We start from the raw sequence: 26,920 nt of genomic DNA, 5'->3' as shown, positions 1-26,920 counted from the left end.
ATGTCTGTGATCAGTGGCTCCCGGGAGAGGAAAGAGAATATGGGCTAAGTGGTGTTAGAAGGAATGAAGACGAGGCCGGGCACGGTGGCTCATGCCTGTAATCCCAGCACTTTGGGAGGCCAAAGTGGGTGGATCACCTGAGGTTGGGAGTTCGAGACCAGCCTGACCAAAGGGAGAAATCCCGTCTCTACTAAAAATAAAAAATTAGCTGGGCATGGTGGTGCATGCCTGTAATCCCAGCTACTAGAAAGGCTAAGGCAGGAGAATCGCTTGAACCCAGGAGGCGGAGGTTGCAGTGAGCCGAGATTGTGCCACTGCACTCCAGCCTGGGCAACAAGAGCAAAACTGCAGCTCAAAAAAAAAAAAAAAAAAAAAGAAGGAATGAAGATGAAATAGTATCCTAAGTATGATGGATGCTATGTGCCCAAATCTTCCTTCAGGAAGGAAGGACCTAACTGGTGAGAGAGCTCCCAGCAGACAAGCCCAGGTTGTCAGCACCACTAAGGATTGCCTCAGCCCAAGAGAGATGGCTTGTCCAAGCTCGTGTACCCTTCCCATGGGACAGCCCACATCCAGTGACGGATCAATATGGAAATATAAAGGCCAGACCCCCTCACAACTGAGGATATCACTGAAGGGTCATCCCATCTTCAGAACTTCCCCCAGGGTCAACTGAGACTCCTCTGAGACTCATCACGACTCAACTTTAACCCAGGGCCAAAGCTATTTCCTTTCCCTGGGTGTTGATCCCAAGAGCACTCCCTAATAAGCCTGAGTCTCCATCTCAGAGTCCGCTCACCAGGGAACTCAAACTGTGAAAATAAGTATTGAAGCTCTTTTTAGTGCAAAAGTGTGCATTATACTGTTCTTTCTACTTTTATATATTTGAAAATGTCTATAATTTTTAAAGGGTACCTGGAAAGAACTTCAATGTCCACAAATCAGGGATTAAATAAATTATGATAGAGCTTTATAATGGAACACTGCAGTATGAGATACAAAACAAACACCAAAATATACAGTGGGTACACATACACTTTGAATAATTCTGAAATGATAACGCACAAAAAAAATCAGTAATAATGACTGCCTTTTAAGAGGAAGACTAGGAAGAGGAGACTGGGCTGAGTAGAATTCCTAATTCTCAAGATAAATTCTTGGGTTTTTTGTTTGTTTGTTTGTTTTTGCCCCATCATTGTGTTTTCCATTATAATACAGTTAAATAAAGTGGCCTAGATACACCTACACCAAGTTCTTCTTCTTCTTCTTTTTTTTTTTTAGATGGAGTTTTACTCATGTCACCCAGGCGGCAGTGTAGTGGTGCAATCTTGGCTCATTGCAACCTCTGCCTCCCAGATTCAAGGGATTCTCCTGCCCCAGCCTCCTGAGTAGCTGGGATTACAGGCGCCCGCTACTAGTCCTAACTAACTTTTGTATTTTTAGCAGAGACAGGGTTTTGCCATGTTGGCCAGGCTGATCTCAAACTCCTGACCTCAGGTGATCCACCCGCCTCACCTCCCAAAGTGCTGGGATTACAGCCATGAGCCACCATGCCCAGCCACACCAAGTTCTTTTGTTTTAAAGTTGTACATATGCACACAACATGGGGTTTTGAAAATACATTTAACTTTAACAAGTATTTATCTTTAGCCTATAATATTTTCAAATGCTAGCTCCCTTCCACTGTGAGTGGCCTGTCCTAAGCCACATGATTTACTACTCCTACTACTCCTATTTTTGCTACACCTTCCAAATGCTTGATGCATAACACTCATTCATTTGTACAGCCTATGTTTCTCAAGGATAAAATCTGTAAATCTAGCACGTTTGTTATCTAAGCATTATCAAGTAAGCTGCATATCTGCACCTAAAACGCTGACTTTTACTAGTGGTCAATATGTATTTATTGAATGAATAAACAGAGAATAACAATAACTAGCATTTATTAAGCCCTCACTATGTGCCAAGGGCTGTATTAAGGGTTTCATGTACAACTCAAATTTAACTCTTTTGAGGAAAAATGTCTCTTAAAAAAAAAAAGAGGAGAAAAAAACAAACTTCTGAACTCTGCAAAAATCTTCCTCCTTTAATTATGTTCTCACCGTCTACCATTTCAATCTATTTTATAAGTTAACCTTTGCCCTTCAAACATGTCTACATTTCATTTTTATCCAAATACCTTCACTGGCCTCTACTTGTAACCCTAACAATCTCTCTCCCTCTCATTACAATTAGCATTTTGAAATCTGTGGTCTTTAACTTGGTGCTTCCATTTCCTTAGTATAAAGGCCTCATGTACTCTAGTCTGGGCCCTCAAAAAGACTTAATTTAAGGACACTCAAGATCTCCCACTACATGAAGGGGTCAACAATCCTTCTAAAATGACACTCCAGGGCAGAGCTCTCCAATATGGCAGAGACAAGCAATACCTTATAAGAGAAGTGAGAAAAGAGGATGCTTTGATATTAATCAATTGTTGATACCTATTCTTCCTAAGTCCAATTATCTTATACATACTTTACAGCTGCTAGTGTGACATTGCTGATTTTTTGCAATGCACTCTCTTTTTTTCTGGTACAGTAGACTGTCCCCATTATCTTCTTCCTATTTTCTCATCTTTCCTCTACCTAGACACGTGAAGGCCCAAAAAGCCCTAAGAAAAATTCCAAAGACTTAACCCTGTTACCTCATGTTGTTGTTTTTTTTTAAATTTGATATGCCTTTAAAAATTTTTTAATGAAATTACCTTTCTCCGTGTGATTCCTCCCAAATTTTTATTATGAAAAATCTCAAATACACAAAAGTTCAAAGAAGAATATAATAATCACTCAAAAAATAATATGGTGCCATATTTCCCTTGGCAATGTGGTATATCTACATATATGCTGTGCATATATATATGTATATATGCTGTATATATATGTGGTGTATATATGCTGTGCATATATGTGTGTTTTTAAAGTCTGTGCATTTATATGTGTACATATTTTGTGTGTGTAGAACCACTTGAAAGTAACTTATACATACCATGATGATTCACCCCTAAATGCTTTTAAAGACAGAACTTAAAAATAAGGGCATTCTCCTTCATAAACACAATACCATTATCACACTCACTATTATCAACACCATAATCATTCTCTAATAGCATCTACAAACTAGTCCATATTCAAATTACTTCAATAATCTACAAAATGCTTTTTATAATGTTTTCCCTCAAACTTGTAAACAAAATACTCAAGTTTTATGCACTGCATTTGGTTGTTGTTATGGACTGAATGATATGTCCTCCCAAAACGCATATGTTGAAGCCCTAACCCCCAGTGTATTTGTGTATTTGGAGGTCAGGCCTGTGAGAAGGTGATAAAGGTTAAATGTGGTCATAAGAGCAAGACGCTACTGTGATAGGGCTGGTGTCCTTGTAAGAAGGGAAAGAGACACAAAAGCTCTCTCCCTCTCCACCACTGTGAGGACGCAGTGAGAGGGCAGCCATCTGCAAGCCAGGAAGAGAGCCCTCACAGAAAATAAACCTTCCGACCTTGATCTGGGGCACTTCTAGCCTCCAGAACTGTGGGAAAATAAAATTCTGTTGTTTAAGCCACTCAGTTTGTGGTATTTTGTATGGCAGCCTGAACAGGCTAAAAAAGCTGTTATGTCTCTTTAGTTCTAGAATAATCCCACCTTACTTTTTTTAATACTAATTTTAAGAAGCCAAACCAATTGTTTGTAGAATGTTCCATATCTGAAGATTTTTCTGATTGTTTTTTATGATATCATTTAACTTGTTCCTTGTTCCTTTCTGATTGTTTTTTATGACATCATTTAACTTCTTCCTTGTTCCTCCATCACCTGTTTTTACTACACCTGTTCCTCCATCACCTGTTTTTACTACAAACGAAATTGGATCTAACGTTTGCCTCAAGTGAACATTGTTGGCAAGAATACTCGAGAGATGTTGATGTACACTTCACACTGCATCACCTCAGGAGGCACATAACATCACATTGTCTATGAGCAACAATGCTACCTTCGACCATTTGATTCAGATGGTGACTACCAGATTACTTTCACTGCTACTGTTTTTGTTTTTCCTTTTGAAACTATCAATGACCTATGGGGCGATATTCTGATAAGACCATCCTGTTTCACACTATCCCATGTAATATTGGTAGCACACATGATTTCTAAAAGCTATAAACAGTTAAGATTATATACAAACTAGTATCAGATCAATGTTAATTCCTCCACAGTTTGTCTAGCTCTCAAATGCAAAAGCAGTATGTATTTCTATCCTAGCAACAGGGCGTTTTCACAGGATAGTCAATATGTTCTCAGTCTGTGTACTTCTTGTGTCCCAGGCAGGCCCCCTGTGACTTGCAGACAAAAACAAACTCAAATTTTCTCTCATGAGAATGGGCACACATGAACTGGCACAGGCCTTAGCTACCCACCTACCGATGGGGAATATGAGAAGCAAGTACTAAACCCTAAACAGCTAAATGTATTTGCCACAGCTGCAGTGAAAGAAGAATGAGAAGTTTGTAAAGGTTTATTCAAATTCTCAGAGAACATTCCTATGTCATTTGTCAAAAGAGTGTACCCAAGTCAAGATCACAGTATGATGTGATGAGGACGTGATGATTAAGATGATGTATTTTGTGTGTGCGTGTGTGCTTGTGCATTTACCACCAATCGATTGAAGACTTGGAAAACAAACCTGAAGCAGATAATAAAGACTCTGTTTATTATACTACTATGAAACAGCTAGGTCATAAAAACACACTAAAGAAACTACTCGGCTGCTTCCTTATAACAAAGTGTTTCCAGAATTTAAGGGCTGTAAGGGACACAACCTTCTGAACACTTAAGCAGCTGACAAGATTATACTTTCTTATTTGGGTGGTTAAGAAATATACTGTACTCTCAATGAGCCTGACACTTTAGGACTGCTTGGTTAAAGGAAGTCCCAGTGTTCGGTTTCAAAGGAACATGTGGAATGAGCAGATGGCAACAGGAGACTACACTTATTTCTTATTGCTAAACAGCCCTGAGTGCATGAGAGACAGATTTTGAAGAACTGCAGAACTATCTGGTCAAAAATACATCACATTTTAAAAGTGATTCATAGATGCTGAGGCATATAAATCATGTTTTAAATTTCTGCAGGTGCTATTATAATGAATGAACTCTTCTGCTTATGCTCTATCCATCACCAACCTACATCAATTTCAAGAGTTACTGATTAAGCTAAAAGCCCATTATGCCCACCAAGACCTTACTTTTTAAAGGAAATTCCATTTGGTTGAACCAACTTCGACTTTCTCCTGCCACCCACCTCTAATCTCATTTCCATCTCCAGTCATTCCAATTTCTTCCCTTAGGTTGCCATCAAAAGTCTAAACTGAGCACTGAACTTTCTCGTTGTATATAAATTGAATTAAACAGAAAAAGAAGAAACAAACATGCTTCCCCAAATTTGAAGCTGAATTGTCACATTAGTCTTGGAATCACTAAAATAAGATGGGCAACTGTGAAGGTATGAAAGTCACACTGACTAGAGAGGAACCCAGCTCTCCATTTCCGTTTTAAACTGAGGAAATATGTGATGTCTCAAGTTAAACTTCTTATTTGTAACATTACCCTCCTCCTGCTCTGCCTGTCACAAAAACTGCCCTTGACAAGGTCACCAATGACCTCCCCACTGTTAAATTCATTATCAAGTTCTAACCCTTATCTTACTTGACCTACCAGCAACATTTGACATAGTTCATATTCCGTCTTTGAAATAAATACTTCTTTACCTGGCCTCAAAGTCTTCACTTTTTCCTGACTTTCCTTCTTCTTCTCTAGCTTTAGTCTCCTTTCTTTCTTTTCTTTCTTTTCTTTTTTTTTTTTTTTAACCTTTAAATATTGGCATTCCCACAACTTAGTCCTTAGACTTCTCTTCTCTGGCAACACTCCCTCCCTCAATGATCTCATCAAGCCTCATTGCTTTAAATACCATCTATAGGTTGAGTATCCTTTATCTGAAACACTTGGGATCAGAAGTGTTTTAGATTTTGGATTTTTTTCAGATTTGGGGATATTTGTATTATACTTACAGGTTGAGCATCTCTAATCTGAAAAATCCAAAATGCAAAATGCTCCAATGACCATTTCTTTGGAGTGTCATGTTTATGCTCAAGAGTTTTGGATTTTGGAGCATTTTGGATTGCAGATTTTGACAGTTCCCCAGTTTATTGTGTGGGATGCTTTTCTGAAATCCAAATCCATATGTCCAGCTTCCTACTCAACATCTCCTTTTGGATAGCTAATAAGTTTCTCAAACTTGGCATGTCCAAAAGTGAGCCCCTGATCATTCCTCAATGGTGCCCCTCCCACAGTCTACCCATCTGTTATTGGCAACTCCACTTTTATAGCTACATAGACCAAAATCCTAGAATCATCTTTAGTTACTCTATTACTCTCTCACACATACACATTCCACATCCCAATCCATCAGTAAACTCCACTGGCTATACCTTCAAATCATATCCAGAATCCTGCAACATCTCAACACTTTCACTACAACCACCCTATTCTCAATCAGCATCTTCCATCAGGGATAACACAACAGCCCTCTAACTGGTATCCCTGTTTCCATCTTTGCTCCCCTGCAGTCTCAACACAGCATATAGAGTGACACTATTAAAAAAAAAAATCATGCTGTGATCACATCTCAAAATCTTCCAATGGCTTCCTGTCTCACACATAGCAAAAGCCAACTCTACATACAACTGCCTATCCTATATGAGTGAGGTGGTTGTTCTCTCCCTTGCTTACTCTTTTCCATCTGCCCTGATTCATTGGTGTTGCTCAAAGATACTAAACAGAATCTTACCTCAGAACAGTGTCCCCCACCCCAGATTCCTTCTGGCACACTCCTTCACCCTCTTCAAATCTCTATAAAATATTACCTTTTTAGTGAAGGGTTTCCTGACCATCATAAATTGCAAAATCTACCACTCAAACTAAACACTTACAATCATTTAACATACCATATGTTTTATTTATTTATCATCTGCCTCTTCTGCTGTATGTTCTATGATGGTAAAGATCTGTGTTTGGTTTCTTCTCTATTGTATTCCCAGTGCCTAAAATTCCTTCCACATAGAAGGAATCCAAATACTTGAATAAATAAACAAACTAGTGAATGAAATATGTTTGCGTTGGTTTAAGTAAAGTTGCACCCATCAGCAAATTAAAGTATATCCCGATTTTATATGTTTTGGATTTCACAGGGGAGTTTCTTATCAACCATTTCTTCTATAATAATGTCAACAATTAATACAAGCCTCCTTAATCAAAATGTCATTAACATATTATTGTTTTTTCCCCAGCTACAGGTTTTACCTACACTCCTGCCTCTTTTAGTCTATCGTGACATATACACAGCAAAATATATCTTAGGTCCTATGAAGCAAATTAGCTGACATAATCACTACTACAGTCACTAAGGCCTAGTAATTAATCACAACACTGTTTCTTAAAAGTAAGTACAGGGGGCCGGGCGCGGTGGCTCAAGCCTGTAATCCCAGCACTTTGGGAGGCCAAGGCTGGCAGATCACAAGATCAGGAGTTCAAGACCAGCCTGGCCAACATGGTGAAACCCCATCTCTACTAAAAAAAAATACAAAAATTAGCTAGGCACAGTGGTGCACGCCTGTAGTCCCAGCTACTCGGGAGGCTGGGGCAGAAGAATCGCTTGAACCCAGGAAGTGGAGGTTGCAGTGAGCCAAGATCATGCCACTGCACTCCAGTCTGAGCAACAGAGTGAGACTCTGTCATTAAAAAAAGTAAGTAAGTACAGTGATATTTCATTCGTGTGAATTTTTTGCTCCAACTAATGGAAGTTTATACTGTTTATTTGTATTTGAAACATTTAGAAAAAAGAAGAGCCTTTAAGGAAGATAGCTTAAATGTGAAATAAACTTGAATGTGAAAACAGAAGGTAACTGGCTCGCTCTATCAGTCTGTTATCACTGACATATACCAACTACCAACATTCAGAGAGAAACATGATGTGCAAAAAACTATCTTCAGTGAGCTTGAAGGGTCATAAATTACAACTGCTAAGCTGAATGGGAGACTGCATTTTCAAAGTCATGTATTTCCAGGCTGGGCGCAGTGGCTCATGACTAATTCCAGTACTTTGGGAGGCCGAGGCAGGCAGATCACTTGAGGTCAGGAGTTTGAGACCAGCCAGGCCAACATGGTGAAACCCTGTCTCTAATAAAAATACAAAAATTAGTTGGGTGTGGTGGTGCACACCTGTAATCCCAGCTACTTGGGAGGCTGAGGCAGAAAAATTGCTTGAACCGGGGAGGCAGAGGTTGCAGTGAGCCGAGATCGTACCACTGCACTCCAGCCTGGGCGACAGAGCGAGATTCTGTATCAAAAACAAAACAAAACAAAAAAACAAAGTCACATATCTCCAGAAATGTTATATTTTAAAGAGCCTACAGAATAACGCTTAGCGCTTCAGAAATCTTCCCTCCCCTAAACTGACCAGTGCCCTAACATTCGTTGTTCCAACATTTTATGGTTCCCACTAACTCAAGTAATCATCAGCCAAAAAAAAAAAATCCCCTGTAATTTCATTAAACGTCACCAACATATTTTGAAAAAAAAATCAAATTTTATTTAAAATAGTAAATACTTCATGAATGTAATATATATGTTCCTTAATAGAAAGAAAGTAAAAATTTCCTTGGACTCATAAGGACTTTCTGAATGCAGTCATGATGTAGGATTTCTTCTTCCAACATAATTGTTTGTGTTCTTTTGTATTCAGCAAAGCAGCTTTAAGAATCAGATACAGACAAAGACAAACGAACCATATGGATGGAATTCAAATTGTAAGTTAACATTACTATTATAGTACCTGTCAGTGAGAACATGTCCTCTTATTGATGACAGAATTTCACTGAGCTATCCATAGCTCTCAGTTGATTTTGCCTATGATCAATGGCATGCACATATGTAAGACTATTAGTTCTTCAAAAAGTGCATGAATTAAATGGACAAAAATGAGAACAGAACCTACAAACCTCACTAACTCCATAATTTAATTGCCAGGCATGGTGGCTCACGCCTGTAATCCCAGCACTTCAGGAGGCCTAGGTGGGAGGATAACCTGAGGTCAGGAGTTTGAGACCAACCTGGCCAACATGGTGAAACCTCATCTCTACTAAAAATACAAAAATTGGCCGGGGGTCCTGGTGGGCACCTGTAATCCCAGCTACTAGGGAGGCTGAGGCAGGAGAAACGCTTGAACTTGGGAGTTGGAGGTTGCAGTGAGCTGAGATCACACCACTGCACTCCAGCCTGGGCAACAGAGTGAGACTCCATCTAAAAAAAAAAAAAAAAAAGTCCCAACAAATTAAAAAACTGTCACAGGGAGATGTAACAGATAAACCCAGGAATAAAGGCACTACATAGTTCCAGGCCTCACTCTACACGCACTAAAATTACTTCAAGATTTACACTATGAATTTTGATTTCTGTCTAGTAGAACACAAAAAGACAAAGGTAGATTATCAATATATGAAAATCAATAGCATTTTCTTGTATCAGCACTAATCTACTTAAAAAATAGTATACCATTCACAGTATTTTTATAAACTACAATATTTTACTCAAAGTCATAAGTGAAAGACCATTCCATGTTCTCAGATAAAATGTCCTAATATTATAAAGATATCAATTTTCCTCAAAATAAATCTGTAAGTCAAAGTTCTACTGGTATTGTTTTTAGAAACTCAAACTAACTCTAAAATACATAGGAAAGAATAAAAATCCATAAATAGCTGAGCCAAACTTTGAAAATGGGCAAAGATGAGAGAAAGTGCTCTACCAGATATTTAACATCACTAGCTAATTTGGGAAATGCAAATTAAGACCACACTGAGATATCATCACACATCAGAACAGTTAAAAAAAAAAATAGTGGCCGGGCGCAGTGGCTCACATCTATAATCCTAGCACTTTGGGAGGCTGAGGCGGGCAGATTGCCTGGGCTCAGGAGTTCGAGACCAGCCTGGGCAACACGGTAAAACCCAATCTCTACTAAAATGCAAAAAATTAACTAGGTGTGGTGGCATGCGCTTGTAGTCCCAGCTACTCGGGAGGCTGAGGCAGGAGAATTGCTTGAATCTGGGAGGTGGAGGTTGCACTGAGCCAAGATTGCGCCACTGCACTCCAGCCTGGGTGACAGAGCAAGACTCCATCTCCAAAAAAAAAAAAAAAAACAGTGACAGTATCAAATGCTAGTGAAGATGATGCAAAGAAATGCAATCTCTCATACATTCCTGGTAGAAATGTAAAATGGTACAACCACTCCAGAAAACACTTTGGGAGTTACTTCAAAAACTAAACATACACTTACCATACCATCCAGCAACCATGTCCCTGGGCATTTATCCCCCAAAAAATGAAAATTTAAATCCATACGCACACACACACACAAAACTGTACAAGAATGTTCACAGCAGCTTTATCTGTAACAGCCAAAAATTAAAAACAGCCCAGATATGCAGGTGAATGGTTAAACTTGGATACATACATACCATGGAATACTACTCAACAATTAAGAAGTACAAACTATTGATAAATGCAACAATTTGGATGAACCTCAAGAACTGTCTCATTCAACAATGTTGATGAATCTCAAGAACTGTCTCATTCAACAATTTGGATGAATCTCAATTTCAAAAGATTACATGCTATAGGATTCCATTTATATAGCACTCTGGTAATGACAAAATTATAGAGATAGAAACTGATTAAACTGATTAAGGGATGCTGAGGGTAAGGGAGGTGGATGAAACTAGAAAGAGGTAACATGAAGAAAATCTTTGTAGTGATAGAATAGTTCCATATCTTCTTCCTCTTTTTTTTTTTTTTTTTTTTGAGACAGGGTCTTACTCTGTCCCAGGCTAGAGTGCAGTGGCATAATCACAGCTCACTGCAGCTTCAACCTTCCCAGGCTTAGGTGATCCTCCCACCTCAGCCCCCCAAGTAGCTGGGACTACAGGCATGCACAACCACACCAGACTAATTTTCGTATTTTTTGCCAGAGACGGGGTTTTGACATGTTGCTGGTCTCAAACTCCTGGGCTCAAGCAATCTGCCTACCTCAGCCTCCCAAAGTGCTGGGACTACAGGCATGGTCAACCACATCAGCCTAGCTCTGTATCTTGATTGCAGAGGTAGTTGCAGGAATCCACACAGGTGATAAAATGACACAGAACTATACACAGGCATTGTACAAAATCAATTTATTGGTTTTGATATGGTACTACAGTAGTATAAATTGCAACTATTGAGGGAAGTTCCTTGGGTGAAGCTGCATAAAATGTAACCACTGGGGGAAACCAGACCTCTCTTTACTATTTGTGCAACTTCCTATGAACCTATAATTATATCAAAATAAAGTTAAAACAAAATAAATGGGAAGAGTTATTTATATAGGAGGAAAAAACATACTACTACAAAACCATAGAGTTAAAACAGTACAGTGTTAGAGCAAGAACAGACAAACCAAAGGAAAGGACTCAATATTCAGAGTATATATGAGCACTTAAGACACAGTGTGACACCATATCTATGGGAAAAGGGAAGAAAGATGCCAGGAAAACTGGCACAGTACATGGAAAATAAACTGGATCACAAACTTGTGACACATAAAAAGTTAAACTCTGCATGTATTAAAGACCAATAAGTTTAAAAGAAAACTATGAATTTAGCAGTACATAACATAGCAGAGTAACTTTGTGGCACAGCACTGGGGAAAGATTTCTTAAACAAAACCTCCAAAATACAACCATATAGCCAAAAGATTTTTTAATTTGATTATATCAAAATATAAGATTTCTGTTCAATGAAGAACATCATGAGAAAGATTACAGACAAATGACAGATTAGGAACAGATACACTTGTAATACTTAAATGATTAGTATCTATGAAATACAAGAAATGTCCGCAAATCAACAAGAAAGAACTGAAACCCCAAAATAAAAATGGGTGAAGGGATGAACAGGCAATTTCACAAACAAAAAATTAAAAAAGATAAAACACACATGAAGAAATACTCAGATTCGGCAGGGCACGCTGGCTCACGCCTGTAATCCCAGCACTTTGGGAGGCTGAGGCAGGCAGATCACGAGGTCAAGAGATCGAGACCATCCTGGCCAACATAGTGAAACTCCGTCTCTTCTAAAAATACAAAAATTAGCTGGGCGTAGTGGCGCGTGCCTGTAGTTGCAGCTACTCAGGAGGCTAAGGCAGGAGAATCGCTTGAACCTGGGAGACAGAGATGGCAGTGAGCCAAGATCGCACTACTGCACTCCACCCTGGCAAGAGTGAGACTCCATCTCAGAAAAAAAAAGAAATGCTCAGATTCATTAGTAGTGAATGAATCTGAATAAATAGTGAAATGTAATTTAAAATGAGATTTAATTTTGTATCTATTAGTCTGGAAAAATTGGAGCACTGAATAAAACCAAGCATTTGTGGGGAAACAAAGATAAAGGAAGCCTCACGAGCTTCCTGCAGGTGTACAGACTATTGCTGCTTGTTCTAAATACCATCTGGTGGTGCTTCAATAAAATATATGAAAACCAAATGATCCAGAATCACATATGGATCTATAACTCACTGAAAGTATCACAGAGGTCTAAAATGTATGCTTATCATGGTATTATCTGTAGAGGTAGGAAAATGAAAATAACACGGGTATCTACAAATAGGAGAGCAGACAGATAAACTGTAGTAGATGTACATTCTGAAATATTGTGCAGCACTTGGAAGCAAAGAACAGCAACGCAATAGATCTTCAAAACATAATAGTGAGACAAAAAAACTGCACGATATCATCTCTATAAATTAAAAATGTGGGCACCCAGAACAATATACATTTAATAACACATACAAACAGAAGAATACACATCATACAGAATGGTTGCATATGGGTTGATGAGCAAGAGAAAACAGCGGGAATTAGAAACAAAAAACAATGAATGAGACTGGATGTGGTGGCTTACACCTGTAATCCCAGCACTTTGGGAGGCCAAGGCTGGTGGATCACCTGAGGTCAGGAGTTCGAGACCAGCCTGACCAACATGGTGAAACCCCATGTGTACTAAAAATACAAAAATTAGCCAGGCGTGGTGGCACAGTCTGTAATCCCAAGCTAGTCAGGAGGCTGAGGCAGGAGAATCGCTTGAGCCCGGGATGGTGAGGTTGCAGTGAGCTGAGATCACGCCACTGCACTCCAGCCTGGGCAATAAGAGCGAAACTCCATCTTAAAAAAAAAAAAAAAGAACGAAAAATGCAGGCAGGGGAGATGCCTTGAACAGCCCATTGAATTGAGTAAGATTAACTCCATCCTCTGCACCTGAGGTCCAAAATGAACTTTAAGGACTCATACATCTAATAAACATCACACCACTAAAGCTAAATGTCATCCTACCCCTCTCACGAAGAAAACACAAAACAAGCTCACTACTTTGAAGATTTTCGATGCTAAGTGTGTTACATGGAGAAACCACCCAACTTCCTTTAACTTCAAAACGGAACATATATCAAAGATAAAAGGAAACTGTAAGATACAAGGGTCACTACCCCTAAAATTTAAGTTAAATTCTTACAGGGATATTCAAACCAAGCCAAGTCCAGTCCCTTTGATTCACCCAGTCACCGAGATCTTTTAAAATTTAGTTACAGGTGGCAATAAGAAAAAATAAAGGGCATACTCTCATTTTTCTCTTACAGTGCTTCTCTGAAACACTCCTAAAATAAGGATTGGCAGTAAAATAAATGAATTTTCTACCATAATCCCTAATTGACATTAATAATAAAGCATTAATTATATTTATAGTGGTTCGTTTTCCCAATTTATAATAACTAATATGTATTGTTCTGGATGTAATAATGAGGGCATTTCAACAAATTATGTTCACTTTTAAGCTGACTTTCATACAGCCACGAGTTTGTTTATAAAGCAAGAAGCAGAGTCAAACTAAAATTTTTGTTTAACAAAATGTCAAAAACTCAGTTAATTTCTTTCATACAACAGGCAATTCCTGCAACCTTGCCCATAAAATCCTAAGACATAAACACCTGAAAGAGTCAGTTTGCCTTTTTTTGTCTCATGGCAAATATTACAGTGAGAGGAAGCTATAGCTGCCACTGACCGAACCCTAAATTCAGCAGCATCAACAATATCAATGCAGCCTGTCATGCGACGGTAGGTTCCCTAGTTTCAGACTATCTAACCCAGCAAATTCTGCCTCAAAAAGTGACATACTAAGTGGGTCAAAAACATAAAACGGCAATTTTTGAATCAAAGTTAGGGTAGTGCTGACTTCAAACATAGCTTCAGAACGCTGGGACCCATCACTAAGTGAATGGGAGTGACTGGTATCCGCTCAGACAAGTACTAGGGCAAAGGGATAAGAACTGGCAGGTGGCATCTCAAAAATGAAATTCTAACAGTGGTGTCAGTACCTTGGGCATGGGCAAAAATAGTACCAACAGGAAAGGAAAGACTATATGAACCCCAAAAGCAAGCACATCGCCCAAAATTGCTGTCAATAACCACCAACGATCATCACCAATCACCTGATCCCGTTTAGATTGCACCTGGGAGCCAGGCAGTCCCACCTCAAGACCAAAGCAACTGTAACAAGTAGCAAATATCACTCACCAGGCAAGGGAGCCACAAAGACACCCGGCTGGCCCCCACGCTCTTGGTAACGGCGCCTACTTTTGGGCCCGACCTGCAGGCTTGCAGCCGCAGCGATCTGACAGCTAGCACTGCCCCCGGCTAGAGCGGGCTTGTGACCTTTGACCCCTGACCCCTGACCTCCACGGTGCAGGCACATCCCGCCCTGCGGTTTCCCATGGAGAAGCTTGAAAGCCCCCTTACCTGTCACAGCTTCATCTCATGCCGCGATGTAGCCTATCAGACCGCCGGTGGGCGCCCCAGCCAAGGAGGACAAGGATAGGGCGGAACTACGGAGGATGCGGGGTGCGTAGATCCTGCTGGGATAATCCGTGGGGCGGCAAGCGCTATACAGCCGCCGTCTCCCCAGTGATACTGCAAGGTGCCGGTGCCGCCGCCGCCGCCACTGCAGTAAATCAGCTGACACCAGCCCCAACTGCCGTGACTTTCGCTGCAACTGTCGCAAAAATGAGGGGGCGGGAAAGACTCACCATTTCCCTACATGCAAGGCCTAAGCCGGCGCCGAGAGAGCCAGCCGCGTTACCATGGAGACCGAAGGTGGTGAAAACGCCAGCTGTGGGCAAGGAGTGCACGGCCGCCATCTTGGTTGTGGGAAGTCTCGTCTAGGCTGTCCTCTCTCCAGTTGGGAGGACCAAGATGGAGCGAAGGATAAAGTAGCAAGTGTACGTCTTTCTTGGGAGCAGGATGTTGCGCAAGTTTACACTTCTGACCCCATCACACTGCTTCCCACTGAGATGCAAGAGGTAGGGAATTCCCTAAACACTGGAAAGTATGTTGGATGCTGGAAAGCTAAAAAGAATGACAAATGTCCCCCAAGACAGATAAGCTATAGTATAGTGCAGGATGAGAAATGCCAAATAAGGAGCAAGGAAGAAAAGAGATGAATTATTTCTAGGTTGGGGTAAGGAAGGATAATCACATTAGGTCATATGGAAGTCTAGAAAAATTGGTCAGATTTGGAATAAGAATTGGGAAAGGAAAACAACTTTGTCACCAGCATTGAAATGTAAAACATGAATATATGCAATAAATAGAAAGTTAAATTTGGAAGAAATACAAGGGACGTGAAGTAGGTGAAATGGGAAAATGTGGTATCAGGGCTTAGCTGTTTCTGCTCCGTGAGCGGCTCATTTAACAGGCAGTCTATGCCCTGGAGCTCTCTTGTGGGTTGATAGAGACTTCATCACATTCGGCCTAGACCAGGTAATAAAAAAGTAACATGGGAAAATAGAATAATGTCAGATAACAAGAGGCTTTTAGTGGCCATATAAGCTTTTTGGTCTTTATTCCAAAGACAATGAAAAGTAATTGAAGACTTTTGACTAATAAATAGTGTAGCACTTTTCCTAACCACATGGTATTCAGGTTTTCAAAATTGCTTTACAACGAATTATCACAGTCTTAGTGTCTTAGTGGCTTAAAGCAACACATATGTATTGCCTCACATTCCATGGGCAGGGAGGTCAGGAACAGGTTAGCTGAGTCCTGTGCTCATGCTCTCACAAGGCTACAAGTGGATGTCAGCCAAACTGCAATTCTCATCTGGAGGCTCAACTAGGGAAGAATCTGATTCCAAACTCCTGTCAGCTCATTCAGTTCCTTGTGGCTGTCTGACTAAGGGCCCTGGCTTCTTACTGGCTCTGAACTGGAAGTGGCCATCAGGTCCTAGCAGCCACCCACAGTTCCTTACCACATGGGCCTTACTAAAGGCTCTCTCGCAACATGGCAGCATACTCCTTCAAAGCCAGCAAGGAGAATCTCTCTACTGAGCACAAGAAAGGAGTCACATAGATATAGATACAGCCATGGATATGGACATGGACATAGATATGGAAATGGATGTAGATGATAACCTAAATTAGGGAGTGACAGCCATCACCTTTGCCATATATTATTGGTTAAAGTAAGTCACGGGTTTTATCTGTACTCAAGGAGAAAGGATTATACAAGAGTGTGACTTATCGGGGTCACTTAAGATGGGCCAGCCACAAATATTAATTTGGCAGCAATGTGCCATGTAAATCAGGTGGGAAATACAGGGAGGCAAGGAGACAAGTGAGATGTCGTCATTGTTGTTGTAACCAAAAATGTATGCTTATCACTGCAAAAGAATCATAAATGAGACCCACAGGATAAAATCAGGAATTTCACCATTTTAGAGGCATATATATATATATTTTTTGAGATGGAGTCTTGCCCTGTCACCCAGGCTGGAGTACAATGGCACCATCTCAGCTCACTGCAACATCCACCTCCTGGGTTCACGCAATCCTCCTTCCTCGGCCTCCCGAGTAGCTGGGATTGCAGGTGCACACCATCACACCTGGCTAATTTTTTTTATTTTTAGTAGAGATGGGGTTTCACTCTATTGGCCAGACTGGTCCCGAACTCCTGGCCTCAAGATTGGCCTGTCTCGGCCTCCCAAAGTGTTGGGATTACAGGCGTGAGCCACCACACCCGGCTTTAGAGGCATTTTTAAAACTTAAGTACTACTCTGTCCTTAAAATTTAGTAGCAGGCTGGGCACAGTGGCTCACGCCTGTAATCCCAGCACTTTAGGAGGCCGAGGCAGGCAGATCGCAAGGTTGGGGGTTTGAGAATTTAGTAGCAAATTACCCTACAGCACACCAGTACCTTCTGGACTTCTTAAGCTCCAGGTTAGCTCTGCAAAAGGCAAGGAGGCTTGTTCTTCCATTTTACAAATTTCAAAAGAGGGAGATAGCCCAGTGGCCTAACAGTGACTTTATTGCTACTGTTATTTTCGGATCACTTCATGCATGCTGTTATTTTTTTCTCATCGAGGTTTTCAGTTGTAGTTTGGTATTCCCCATGGTGCCTAGTACTCAGCTAATACTCCCCTTTCCTTCCTGGACCCTCTCCCAGAAAAGTCCTATCATGGTCGATGGCTTTATTTTAATACCAAATGGCAAAGAGGCTTAATAAGGGTTTTTTGCATGATTTTTGTGTAATTAAAACTGTTTTGTGAAATTAAGAGATTCCTTTTGCACTTTCTCACATGACATAAAAGTCAAGTGTTGATACTTCTCTTTTTTTCCTGTCTCATGACTTCCATGATTCAAACCATTTCTTTCCAAGTAACAAAATGTCTTTTTCTAGAAACATCTCTAGTTACTCCATACTCAGGCCTTTTAGGAAGGAGTGAAGGTGATAAGGTTTAGGGTGTTAAACCTCCTCACAAATGAGGGTTTCACAGCCCCCCTCACCAAACCAGCAAGACTAGCAAGGGAAAATTAGAATAGATAATGAAGGAGGAGCTGATGAGTACTAGTGGTAGCCCTGGTCACCAACTGCAGCAACAGGGCTGTAGATCGTCTACTAACCTCCCTCTTCTAGGTTTCCCATAAGGAAGAGAGGGTGACCAGAAACCTGGAGGAGTTGCTCCCCAAACCTGTGTAGAGAAGGGAACTCATTTTTGTGTAAATAGTGGACTGTGGGAGACACATGAAGCACCACCCAGATTCCCCTTCAAGAAAGAACCACTTCCTAGCTGCAAGGAGAGTGGTTTGCTCACACTCTTGCTGTTAGCTTCTTCAGGGTCACCTACCTGGGCTTTCCAGCTGAGATCACACTAATCTTGGGGCAGCCTCTGATGAATGACTGAGCAGAGTGAGGAAAGTCCAGGGCACACTCTTCTTGGGGAGGCCCCTGTTCTAGGGGGTGGTATCAAGGCATAGGAATTTCTGCTCCCATGGGGGACTCTTTTAACAGGCAATCTTTGTACTAGAGCTTCCTCTTGGGTTAGTAGAGACTTTGTCAGATCTGCTTTTTCCCTTCCTCGGCCCAATTCTGCTTCCTCCCTTTTCCTCTCACAGATGTGAGAGAAATAAACCTTTTGGACTCCTCACTCCATCTCAGCATCAGCTTCCCAGAGAACCCAGCCTGCACCATGACACCATTTTTAACAATTGACAATCAGGAGCTGTCATTGTACTTTTGCAACTTTTCCCTCGGTTTTTTTTTTTCCGTATAAAAAGTTGGAAAAAAAGAAACAAAGATTAAACTGATTTTTACTGATTTTTAATAAAAGAGAGACATCAGACTTATCAACCCATGCAATGCATGTGTCTTATTTTGATATTGATTCAAGTAAGCTATAAAATAAATTAGGAGAAAAATGGGAAATTTTAACCGAGTGGATATTTAATGATATTAAAGAAGCCTTGTTAACATATTAGAATGTAATAATGATATTTCGGTTATGTCTTTAGAGGATTCCTCATCTTCCAGATGTGCAGGCTGAAATATTTATGGATGAAATTGTCAGATGCCTAGCATTTGCTCCATGATAATCTGAGGTAAGGAAGACAGTGGCAATAGCTACCTTAACTTTACTTCCATCTTCATGAAATAGTACATTCTTTTACTTCTAATTCTAATTCATCAAGGTGAAAAACATCACTTATTCACCATCCAGTGGTTTTAGGCACTATGCTGAGCTACACATACAGAAAATGCAGAGACTTGGTTCTTGTGGTCAAGTTACTCAGTCTGGCAGGGAGGCAGGGAGACAGGCAGACCCACTACTGTGAGGAGTGATGTACCTGGTGCTTTCCACCAGTTGCCGTGGGGCTGATCCTCCTACTGACCTTGTAATACTAATGTTCTGAATTTTGATGGGAAATATTGTTTTTAACATTGTGTGAAAAGCCACTTCCTTATTGTACAGAAACCACTAACATACATTTGACTTTTATTGGATTTCTTCAGTATCTGGCCCTCAGATGTACTCAGATATTCAGATATCTGCTACTTAAGAATGGACTGAATGATGAGCGTGTGTATGTGTTACGTGTGTGTTTGCTCAAGGGCATGCCTGAGAGAGGGCTTTGAATAAAGTGAAGCTTCTGTTAAGAGTTTTATCAGCTGGACATAGTGGCTCATCCCTGTAATCCCAGCATTTTTGGAGGCCGAGGCGGGTGGATCACTTGAGGTCAGGAGTTTGAGACCAGCCTGACCAATATGGTGAAACCCCATTCCTACTAAAAATGCAAAAATTAGCCAGGTGTGGTGACATGCACCTATAATCCCAAGTACTTGAGAAGCTGAGGTAGGATTGTCGCTTGAACCCAGGAGCCAGTGGTTGCAGTGAGTCAAGATCACGCCACTGCACTCCAGCCTGAACAACAGCATGAGCCTGTCTCAGAAAAAAAAAAAAAAAAGAATTTTATCATTTCCTTCCTTGTTTGTCTTTCCTAGCTAGACAATATCTACAATACCACAAGCAAAAAGAACTCTTTTATAGCTAGTGATTAAATGAAAACACAGATTGTAAGTTTTGTGTAGTTTCTCAGTTCCAAAGAGTTAACTCTAATAATGCTAGAGACTAAATGTTCATTTCCCCAATATTCATATATTGAAACCCCAGTGTGATGGATTTGGAGATGGGGACCTTTGGGAGGTAACTAGGTCATGAGAGTAGAGCCCTTATGAAAGAAGAGACAAGACAGAATACTTGTTCTCCTGCCTGCCGTCTTCCTCTCCACTCTTTCTCTCTCTCACCCACTTCTTCCCCACTGTATGAGGATACATCAAAAAGACAGCCCTCTTAAACTGGCAAGAGAACCCTCATTAGACACTGGATTTGGGCCAGCACCTTGATCTTGGATTTCTCAGCCCCTAGAACTGTGAGAAATAAATGTTTGTTTAAGCCACCAACTCCATGGTACTCTGTTAGAGTAGCCTGAACCAAGACAAAACCCTTAACATACTCTTTTAAAAAATTAAAATAAAATTTAAAATGCAGTTTTTATTACAGAGGCTGAGGTGTTAGAAATATTTTTCTAAATATCTGGGCTTCTTAATAGAAACTCTAAGCAGTTTAATGACATCAGATATAAATTTAAGAATAAAAAACTATTTTACATATTTGGCAAACACCCGAACTGACTCTGAGAATTGCCAGTGAGTTTCTTTAGTATGCTGCAGGAGATTGCAGCATGTATGTGACAGTATAGAACACTCTACAGCTTCCAAGGAAACCCTCTCCTCCAAGGCATAGCCTAGTGTCCAAAACTAAAGAATATAATATTAGCGCGATAAATGGTACATCTGGAGACTTGATGGCATCTAAAGAGACACTTGCTATCAAAGGGGAAATGAGATCCTTTTGACTAAAAATATATTGCGCCACCTAGGGACACCTGGGAAAATAATGTATTCAATTTTCAAATTCAAAGCATACAACTAGAAAGTGTTTGGAAATTATGAAGCAGGATTTCCTTTTTATTTAATATTTATATTACATAAATATCGCACAAATTACACCAGGCTGGAGTGCAGTGGCTCAGTCCTAGCTCACTGCAGCCTTAAACTCCTGGGCTCAAGTGATCCTCCCACTTTAGCCACCCCAAGTATCTGGAACCACAGGTGTATAACATCATGCCTAGCTTGAATTCTTAGATATGACAGCAAAAGCACAGATAACAAAAGGAAAAAATAGGTAAATTGAATTTCATTGAAATTTAAAACACTTGTGCATCAAATGACACCATAAAGAAAGTGAAAAGACAACCCGTAGAATGGAATATCTGAAAGTAATTTACTCTATAAGGGATTGATACCCAGAATATATAAAGAACTCCTACAACCCAACAGCAAAAACAACCTGATTCAAAAATGGGCAAAGGACTTCAACAGACACTTCTCCAAAGAAAATAAAGAAATAAGCATTATGCACATGAAAAGATGTTTAACATCTTAAGTCATTAGGGAAATGTGAGATATCACCTCACCCACAAAGATGACTATTATTAAAAAATTTAAAATTAGCAATTGTTGCTAGGACGTGGAGAAACTGGAACCCTCATACATTCCTAGTAAGAATGTAGAATGGTGCAGGCACTGTGGAAGACAGTTTGGCCGTTTCTCAAATGGTTAAACAGAATCACCATATGATCCAGCAATTCCACTCCTAGGTATATACCAAAAAGAACTGAAAAGCAGGGACTTGAAGAGATCCTTGTACACCAATGTTCACAGCAGCATTGTTAACAACAGCTAAAAGGTGGCAACAATCTCAGTGTCCATCAACAAATGAATAAGTAAATAAAATGTGATATGCCCATATAATGGAATATTATTGAGCCTTAAAAAGGAATGAAATAAATTTTGATATATGCTATAATACAGAAGAAATTTGAAAACATAGCGCTAAGTTAAATAAGCCAGGCCAGATGCGGTGGCCCACACCTGTAATCCCAGCACTTTGGGAGTCTGAGGCAGGCAGATCACTTGAGGTCAGGAGTTTGAGACCAGCCTGGTCAACATGGTGAAACTCTGCCTCTACTAAAAATACAAAAATTAGCCGGGCATGGTGGCGCATGCCTGTAATCCCTTCATGAGAAGGTTCTGGAAATGGATAGCAGTGAGTGCACTTAATGCTACTGACTTGTGCACTTTAAAACTGGTTAAAATGGGCCAGGTGTGGTGACTTACATCTGTAATCCCAGCACTTTGCAGGGCTGAGGCAGGAGAATTATTTGAGCTCGAGGAGCTCAAGACCAGCAACAAAGTGAGATCTCGTCTCCACAAAAAAATAAAAAATTTGCTCAGCATGGTGGGATGCAACTGTCAGCCCAACTACATGAGAGGCTGAGGCAAGTGGACCAGTTGAGCTCAGGAGGTCAAAGCTGCAGTAAGCCATGATCATGCCACTGCACTCCAGCCTGGGTGATAAAGTGAAGCCCTGTCTCAAAAAACAAAAAGTTAAAATGCTAAATTTTATGTAAGTATATTTACTCAATATATATGTATATACATATATATGAGGAAATCCTGCTTCATAATTTCCAAACTCTGTCTAGTTGTATGCTTTGAATTTGAAAATTGAACACATCATTCAATCATATATACACATAGTGAGTATATATACACACATATATATACACACACATACATATACACACATATATACATATATACATACACATATATCCATATATATATATACACATACACATATATATATATATGAAACAACTATGGGTTGATCACATGTCTGTGCCTTCCATTTTAGCCCATACCCCTGGACATGGAGCTATCACAAAAGTGTATACTCCAAAGGACAGGAACATGTAATAATCATGTTTAACTTCTGAGGCTATGGCACAGTGCCTGCCATACTGGAGGTCCTGAAGAATTTGTTGTGGTTGTCAGTGAGCTGATTCAATCTTAATTCACTGAACTGTGCAGGTTGTTCAGATAAAAACCAATGACTCCCTTGCTACATTCAAAGGCATTTCACAGCCTTCATCCTTTTGGTCTTTGACACTTTACTTTTGTGATAGTCCTCCTGATTCTCTGCTTCTCTTAACTTTTCTCATTTTACTCCCTATTTGTATTTGTCTTTAAATTTCTGTTGTAACTCTTTGCTTTTCTGTATACTTCCTTATGATCTACTTTAGTGGTATCATCTATGACCGCTATGCTGCAAACTCTCATATATTTATCTCTAGCCTGTATGTTAATCCTCTAACCTCCAATTTCCCTGGTGTTAAACAATTCTTAAATTTTTATATCAGGCATAGTCACAAAAGGAAAAAGCACATTCAAAATGGGTAATTGAGGATAATTTGGTAAGGGGGGTATTAACAAACATGTAGATAGAGTTTAGGAAAATCAAAAAAGCAATGGTGGGCCGGGCATAGTGGCTCACGCCTGTAATCCCAGCATTTTGGGAAGCCACGGCGGGCTGATCATTTCAGGTCAGGAGTTGGAGACCAGCCTGGCCAATATGGTAAAACCCCGTCTCTACTAAAAATACAAAAATTAGCCTGGTGTGGTGGCAGTCGCCTGTAATCCCAGCTAGTCAAGAGGCTGAGGCAGGAGAACTGCTTGATCCCGGGAGGCAGAGGTTGCAGTGGGCCAAGATCGCACCACTGCACTCCAGCCTGGGTGACAGAAGGAGAGAGACTCTGTCCCCACCCGCCCAAAAAAAAGCAATGGTGTTGCTAAAGAGAAAATAAAGACAATGACAGCAAGGATTGAGCAGTGAGTAGAAAAGTTTAACTGTAAAGTAGGGGACTAGATTCATCACACAACTATGCTCTGGGTGGGAAGGGTGGTTCTTTTTAAACCAAAGGATCCTTATTGGTATTAGGAGAGTGAAGTTTCTGGATGTTGCCCATTAGCTGGTGGTATCTGGGCTTACCAGTTAGGCTAGTGCTAGGTGGCTGGAGATAGTTCATGCTATAAGCCTGGGAAGTCCATTTAGGAATTATGGCTTCCAGGTACCTCTGTTTCCTATGGGTGCCTGCCTTGGGATTACAGTGGCAAGTGTTTCTGCTCTTTATGTGAACTATCCAATTCAGTACTGTCTTGTCTAGTCAGGTCTAGGTAGCATCAACAGGCTGTCATGCCCAGTGTCTGGTTCCAGCCCATGCTGAGGTCTGAAGGGAGTGGGTTGATGGGTGGCAGGTAGCTGAAAGAACACTTGGGAGGCCATAGGCCGGTGAAAGATGGTTTTACTCAGCAGCTCTCTTACACTGTGTGTCTTTGTCTCGGCTGCCTGCTCCGGCTCTGCCACTCCCACGCCTGCAGCTGCATTCCCTGGTCTGCAAGGCCAGCTCTCCCTTACAGGGTCAGCAGCTTAATTCTCTCTGGGCATGAGTCGAGCCATGCCGTGCTGTATGTACAGTGTCAGCAGGGCAGTTATACCTTTTACAAACAATAGTGCCTCCAAACCAGGCGATGAGCCTTCCCATGTTATAGCTACATAGCTGTGATTATATAACAAGTGGAGTTATATGTCTGTGCTCCAAACTCAATGAGTCACACAGGATGTTTACCTTGGCCTATTCTTGACCAAATCACATCCATTTTCCTTACACTAGGTGACTGACCCAGAGTTTCTCTGTTGGTATCCTGGTGCTGCCAACACCCAGGAGTGATTTCTACTTCTATGTCTAAAGAGACAATAGAAGACAGTGTTTGCAGGAACTCAAAGAGGATAATGGTATGACAAGAGCTGTGGCCTTTGGTGGAGACACAGACAACCTGTGGCAACACAGCAGTAAGGGAGCTAAGGGAATTACTAACTGGATCTCATTTTCTTCTACCCTCCAATCTCTTCAAGAAGCTCGAACAGAGGATCCTATTGATGCAGTCCATGTAGGCAGGTTCCTAGGGCTGAGAGCAGAGTGAAGAAAGGTAGAGAGTAGATCTGGAGGGACACATAGTGTCTCTATCAGAGCTAACTTTTACAATGCCTCTTTTCATCTTGCTTCTCAAGAATCTATAATCTATCTTGCTTTCATAAGCCCTGTTCCTCCCTTCATATATACTATAGCTGCTGTAGTGGAGACCACTTCTACTTGCTTCTTAGGCAAAACTGGAAGGACAGTTGAGAATAATAATAATCCATCTGTTCTGGATAAATTGTGCTCCCTCACCCCACCGAAATTCATAGGTTGAAGCCCCAACCCCCAATATGACACTAAGTGGAGACAGGACCTTTAAGGAGGTAATTAAAGTTAAGTGACGTCATCAGAGTGGATCCTTAATCTAATAGGACTGGTGTCCTTGTAAGGAAGAGAAACAGACTAGTACTGTATGTGCATGTGTGTGTGTGTGCACAGAGAAAAGGCCATGTGAAGACACAGTGAGAAGGCCGCCATTTAAAAGTGAAGAAGAGAGGCCTTAGGAGAAACCAATACCAGCAGCACTTGGATCTTGGACTCCAAGTCTCCAGAACTGTGAGAAATACATTTCTTCTGTTTAAGTCACTCAGTCTTTGGTATTGTTATAGCCAAAGACTGAGTTGTTATAGCAACCCTAGCTGACTAGCTGAATAGACACCACTGTTTATAAACATTTTTATCAAGTATCTTATGATTTGGTTCTTTATAAACATCATCCAATATAACCTTTTACCATCACAATCCTAGAAGGCAGGTGTTATCAATCCAAGGCTCACAGACAAGGAAGCTGAGGTTCTGAGAGGTTAGTAGTTTGTGCATGGCCATAAAATTTAAGTAGCAAGGCCAGTCATGGTGGCTCATACCTGTAATCCAAGCACTTTGGGAGGTCGAGGCGGGCGGGTCATCTTAGGTCAGGAGTTTGAGACCAGCCTGGCTAACATGGTGAAACCCCGTCTCTACTAAAAATACAAAAAAGTAGCCAGGCGTGCTGGTGTGTGCTGTATTCTCAGCTACCCAGGGCGGGCTGAGACAGGAGAATCGCTTGAACCCAGGAGGCGGAGGTTGTGGTGGGCCGAGATTGTGCCACTGCACTCCAGCCTGAACGACAGAGTGAGACTCCGTCTCAAAAAAAAAAAGCAAATATTTATTATGGGGACTTCTGTCTATTAAAACCATTACAATGTGCTGATATCACATGAAAAAGGAATGTAATTACTGTGCCTCTGGTGTGGCTGGGTTCAGTTAAGAATTAATTATTTTAACATGTTTCTGCAACACCTTTAGCTTTCTCTTTTCACATGTCCTGGGCTTCAACTATCACCCAATCTGATGACTCTCAAATCTGTAACGTCGTCCTAGTCCTTTTTCTTTAGTTCCAGGCTCATCCCTCTCACGATCTACTATATCTCTCACTTGGATGTCCTACAGGCATTTTAACTCATTTTTAAAAAGCTACACGATTGAAATGTTTGAGTTATTTTAAATTCCTCTGTCATCTCACTAAATTGGACCAATAATTGTTTCTCAAACATGTCCTTTCCTCTTCATTTCCACTGCAGATGCTTTCCTAATTTAGTTCCTGGATCACCACAGTATCCTCCTAAATGGATCTCACTGCCTTCCATCCTCCTTGATGCTACCTGAGGGCTTTTCTGAAGACACTTTTTCCTTTTCCTTTTTTTTTTTTTTTTTTGAGACAGGGTCTGGCTCTGTTGCCCAGGCTGGAGTGCAGTGGCGCAATCATGGCTCCCTGCAGCCTTGACCTCCCCAGCTCAAGGAATCCTCCCACCTCGGCCTCCCGAGTAGCTGGGACCACATGTGCGCACCATGACGCCCGGCTACTTTTTTGTATTTTTGGTAGAGACGGGAGTTTCACCACACTTGTAATTGCAAAATTGCCCTGAAATGATTTTTCCATTCTCTTCCCGACAAAATCCAAATTCCTTAGCTAGTCATTATCTGACCTTGGCCTTCCCTC

General features: G+C 40.8%; 2 protein-coding genes across 6 annotated transcripts in view; one reads left to right on the top strand and one right to left on the bottom strand.

The window, feature by feature from the left end:
* WDR7 (WD repeat domain 7) overlaps positions 1 to 15,206 on the bottom strand; it is a 380,267-nt gene extending 365,061 nt beyond the window's left edge. For 2 of the 5 annotated variants that reach the window (XM_034943806.3, XM_003827243.5), the window contains exon 1: positions 14,970 to 15,131. The gene's annotated coding sequence lies outside the window, so the exon portion shown is untranslated. Of the gene's footprint in view, positions 1 to 14,747; positions 14,892 to 14,969 lie in introns of those variants that run through there. The other 3 variants (XM_034943807.2, XM_055102452.1, XM_003827244.5) reach the window with 2 other exon arrangements.
* Positions 15,069 to 26,920, top strand: part of TXNL1 (thioredoxin like 1) — a 48,772-nt gene continuing 36,920 nt past the window's right edge. Inside the window, exons 1-2 of the mRNA XM_003827245.5 lie at positions 15,069 to 15,529; positions 19,015 to 19,101. The gene's annotated coding sequence lies outside the window, so the exon portion shown is untranslated. The remainder of the gene's footprint in view (positions 15,530 to 19,014; positions 19,102 to 26,920) is intronic.

This window comes from Pan paniscus, chromosome 17 (assembly GCF_029289425.2).
Source record: "Pan paniscus chromosome 17, NHGRI_mPanPan1-v2.0_pri, whole genome shotgun sequence".
In the NCBI taxonomy this organism is placed as follows: domain Eukaryota; kingdom Metazoa; phylum Chordata; class Mammalia; order Primates; family Hominidae; genus Pan; species Pan paniscus.
This window is presented reverse-complemented; position numbering and strand designations above follow the sequence as displayed.